This window comes from Pan troglodytes, chromosome 20 (genome assembly GCF_028858775.2).
Source record: "Pan troglodytes isolate AG18354 chromosome 20, NHGRI_mPanTro3-v2.0_pri, whole genome shotgun sequence".
Lineage (NCBI taxonomy): Eukaryota > Metazoa > Chordata > Mammalia > Primates > Hominidae > Pan > Pan troglodytes.
The window spans coordinates 23,561,913-23,566,772 of record NC_072418.2 but is presented as its reverse complement, the minus strand read 5'-3'; the positions used below and the strand labels follow the sequence as shown (position 1 = coordinate 23,566,772).

At 42.7% G+C, this 4,860-nt stretch overlaps 1 protein-coding gene across 1 annotated transcript in view; it reads right to left on the bottom strand.

Moving 5' to 3' along the window:
- Window positions 1–4,860, bottom strand: part of LOC129135340 (zinc finger protein 85-like) — a 105,362-nt gene that overhangs the window by 45,503 nt on the left and 54,999 nt on the right.

Below are 4,860 nucleotides of genomic sequence, written 5' to 3'. Positions count from 1 at the left end.
GCTCCAGCTGCGTGCCTGATTGGACGGTTCCCAGCCTAGCGTCGCTGATTGGATAACGTTTAAAACCCCACCTTCTCAGGCCCTGAGTGACAGAAGATGCGAACAGATGCTGGGCTGAGTGAAGAAAGAGTGACAGCTTAGGCTGCAGTCTTTTCAGGCAGGGCTTCCTCCCAGAGCTTAGCCAGGCCCACCCCAGAGGGAATTTGCATTTAACCTTGTGTGTAAAGTCACATGCATTTATAAATAACATACTGTATGCCTATTCACAAATGAAAAGAATATAATAACAATTATTTTAAAATTTCGGATTTTATGACCTTCCCGGCTTCTGGTCTTTGAGCAGGCCGGCTGAAATTTTAGAACGGAGGTAATTTTCTGAAATAAAATGTGAGCCATATGTAAATTTTAAATTTTCTAGTAACCAAACTTAAAAAAAAAAAAAAAAAGTAACAGGTTGAATTGATTGTAACAATTTAACCCAATATATCAAAAAATTTTCATTTTAATGTGTGAGAAATATGTGATTATTAATAAAGTATATAAATATTTGAAACTAAATCTTTGAAACTAACTCTGTATTTTACCTTTCTAGCACATCACAGTTCAGACCAGGAACATTCCAGGCACTCAGGAGCCACACATGACCAAAGCTTCCACATTGAAGTGTAGCTCTGATGTCGGGAGGTGAAGGGCCCCAGCAAACCTTTTCTGCCAGAGGTGAAGGAAAAGCCTCTCCCTACCAACATCTCCCTTCAGTTCTGAGGGTGGAACAGATAGTGGCCATAGAAAGAGCAGAGGGCAGCAAGAACAAAATAACCACAAGGAGACCACTGATAGCCACCTGTTGCCCATTTTCTTCCAGAGATCAGACAGTGAACAAAGAATGTTGGGGCCACAGGATAATAAAACTCTGTGTCTTCAGATCTGTCCACACTCTTGACCTCAAATGTTTAGATATGGAGAAAACAGATTAAAGGCAAAACTTATTTTGCTATTGGCCTTGGCCCTAGTGGTCAGGCCGTAGTTATCTGTTTTCTCCTGTGGTGTGTGGGACTGTGTGGGTATAAGCACCAATCACATGCATACATGTCTACGTGTATTTCTGCATTACTCAACATTCTGTTACAAGACATCCAACTTTAAATCAGGGGAAAAAATCAGTACCTACAGGGTGCCCACTGTTAGAAGGTAACTAGTAATCAACCTGTCATTGAATCCTGGTGTCCTATCTGCACTGGGTGCATGTATTAGTTAGCTATTGTAGCATAACAAATCATCCAAAACTTATTAGTTCATAATTGAGATGGTCAGCCATTTAGGCTAGGCTGAGTGGGGCCATTCTTCTGGTCTCAGCTGAGCTCTTTGAGACATGTATCATCAGCTGCTTGTTGACTAGCCAGCTGTGCTTCTGGGGGTGAGCTTCTAGTTCTGGGGCTGTCAACAGGGCACCTTGCTTCTCCTTCCCATGGTATCTTATTTTCCAGCTGGCTAACATGGCTTTATTCAAGGAGATGGCAGCATTCTGAAAGAAAAACAGAAGCATTCAAGACCATTTGAGCCTGGGCCCCAAACTAGCCCACTGTCATGTTCACAAGTTTCTACCGCTCTGAGCCAATAAGGCCAGCCAGATCTAGGGTTTGGAAAACAGATTCTGGATCTTGATGGAAACCAGTTGTAAAAGCACCTGGCAATGGGCATGGATACAGAAGAGATAAAAAATTGCCACCATTTTGCAATTAGTACCAATCTACCTCTTTTCCATATGTGGTTCATAGAACTCTTTCACACCAAGAAAATTGTCCAAAGACCCACAGATACTAAGTGGCTGGGCTGAGACTCAGGATTAACTCTGTCTGACTCCAAAGCCCATGTACCTCCATAGATCACACTACAAAGTAGCTGCCCTGCCCTAGACCCTTGAAATCCTGGAGAGTGACACTTGTACAGAGGAAACCAGATTCCTTTCAGATTTGTGCTCAGTACTGTTTATCATTGGGAATAATCATCTCAAGAAATTGCAGAAGCACTAGCTGGCTCACACCTGTATTGTTAGCACTTTGGTAGCCTGAGATGGGAGAATTACGTGAGCTCAGGAGTTCCAGTGCAGCCTGGGCAACATAATAAGATAATGTTTCCATGAAAAATAAAATAAAATAAAATTTAGCCAGCCATGGTGGTGCATGCCTGTAGTCCCAGCTACTTAGATGGCAGAGGCAGGAGGATTGCTTGAGCCTGGAAGGTGAAGGCTGAAGTGAGCCATGATTGGTTACACCACTGCAATCAAGACTGGTTGGTAGAGTGAGACCCTGTCTCAAAAAAAGAAAAGAAATTGAAGAAGCATTTTGAAAAGACATAGAATAATTTAAGGAAATAGCTGAGGGATGAGTTTAGGAAATCGAGGCCCAACAACACATTATTTATTTTTCATCATATAAAAAAATTTGAAAACTTTTAAAAGAAAGAAACTTTTTTTTTTTTTTTGAGACCAAGTCTTGCTCTTTTGCCCATCCTGGAGTGCAGTGGCCTAATCTCTGCTCACTGCAGCCTCTGCCTCCTGGGTTCAGCAATTCTCCTGCTTCAGGCTCCCGAGTAGCTGGGATTACAGGTGCACGCCACTATGCCCAGCTAATTTTTTTTGTATTTTTGGTAGAAACGGGGTTTCACCATGTTGGCCAGGCTGGTCTTGAACTCCTGATCTCGTGATCTACCCGCCCTGGCCTCCCAAAGTGCTGGGATTACAGGTGTGAGCCACCGTGCCCAGCCTAAAAGAAAAAAACTTTAGAGAAATTATATTTAACAGTTTATTTGAGCATAGAATAATTTGCAAATTGGGCAGCCTGTGAATCCAGAACAGGGTCAGAGAGACTCCAGCACAGCCACATGATGAAAACAGATTTATGGACAGAAAAAGCAAAAGGACATACAGAAAATAAAGACGAGGTGTAGAAACAGCCAGATTGACTACAGCTTGGGATTTGCCTTATTTGAACATGGCTTGAACACTTGATGTTATTTTATTGGTAAAAACACAGTGGTTGGTACAATAATAAGTTACAGTCTATTTATGTATAAATAAATCGAATGGTGCCGTCTCGACTCACTGCAACCTCCGCCTCTCGGATTCAGCCATTATCCTGCCTCAGCCTCCCAAGTAGCTGGGATTACAGGCACTTGCCACCATGCCTGGCTAATTTTTGTATTTTTAGTAGAGACGAGGTTTCACCATATTTACCAGGCTGGTCTTGAATTCCTGACCTCAGGTTATCCACTTGCCTCAGCCTCCCAAAGTGCTGAGATTACAGGAGCAAGCCACTGCACCCAGCCCTGATAAAATAGTGTTAAGCAAAGCTAACTAAATGGACTGGATTGTTTTTGTAGTTGAGACTGATGACAATCAGATTCACTGAGAGTGAAAAAAATGTGTTGACTATTATAAAATAGTCATTGGATGTCTTATGCACCAGATAATAGAACCTCATGTATCTTCTGCTACTGAAGTCTAATATGATCAAATGCAGCAAAACTTCAGTGCATTATGGCAAAGCATATTTTCACCAGGTAAAGAATACTTTTAATGGTCTACTGACTGAGGACAGTAAAACTCTTTATAATCTATAACCCGGAGATTGAGTCTGCTTGCCATCCACGCTGCAGCAAGACTTCAGGACCTTGAACTTTGGGTTAATAATCTCATGACTCAGAAGGACCCCTCCAAACATTTGCAATTGTATATCCATTGGAGATCTTAAGGTAAAGCTAACCAGTAAAGTTTCTTCTCAAAAGTGGATGGCAACATTGATATAGATAGCTTTTTTTTTTTTTTTTTTTTTTGAGACAGAGCCTTGCTCTCTCATCCAGGCTGGAGTGCAGTGGTGTGGTGGTGGCTCACTGCAACCTCCACCTCCCGGGTTCAAGCGATTCTTCTGCCTCAGCCTCCCGAGTAGCTGGGACTACAGGCGTGTGCCACCATGTCCAACTAGTTTTTGTATTTTTAGTAGAGTTGGGGTTTCACCATATTGGCCAGGCTGGTCTCGAACTCCTGACCTTGTGATCCACCCACCTCGGCCTCTGAAAGTGCTGGGATTACAAGCATGAGCCACTGCACCTGGCCCAGATAGACTTTTTTTTTTTTATAAGATCAAAAATCAAGACATCTTTGCTATCATACACTCTTTGTTCACTGTTTTTTTCTTATGGCTCTACAAATGACAGAAATCAAAAAAGGCCTCTTGTGTGCACTCATGGCATACACTTATATGTAGAAGATTTTGGCTGGGCGTGGCGGCTCACACCTGTAATCCCACCACTTCAGGAGGCTGAGGCAGGCAGATCGCCTGAAGTTCTGTGCAGTCACTCCAGGAGTGCACAGGAGTGCAGTCACTACTCAAGAAAACCGATAACCACAGCCAGACAATTAGGGCCAAGGCCAAATAGCAAAATAAATGCCTTTAATCTATTTTCTCCATATCTAAACATTGGAGTTCAAGAGTGTGGACAGAACTGAAGATGTAGAGTTTTTTTCTCCTGTGGCCCCATCATCCTTTGTTCACTGCCTGATCTCTAAAAGGAAGGTGGGCAACAGGTGGCCAGCAGTGGTTTACCTGTGGTTATTTTATTCCTGCTGGCCTCCACTCTTTCTATGGCCACTATCTGTTTCACCCTCGGAACTGAAGACAGATGTTAGTAGGGAGAGGCCCTTCCTTCCTCTCTGGCCCTTCACACCACTGACATCAGAGCTGCCATGTGTGGCTCCTGGCTGCCTGGAATGTGCCTGGTCTGAACTGCAATGTGCTAGAAAGGTAAAATATGCAGTTATTTTCAAAAATTTAGCTGCAAATATTTATATACTTCATTAATAAT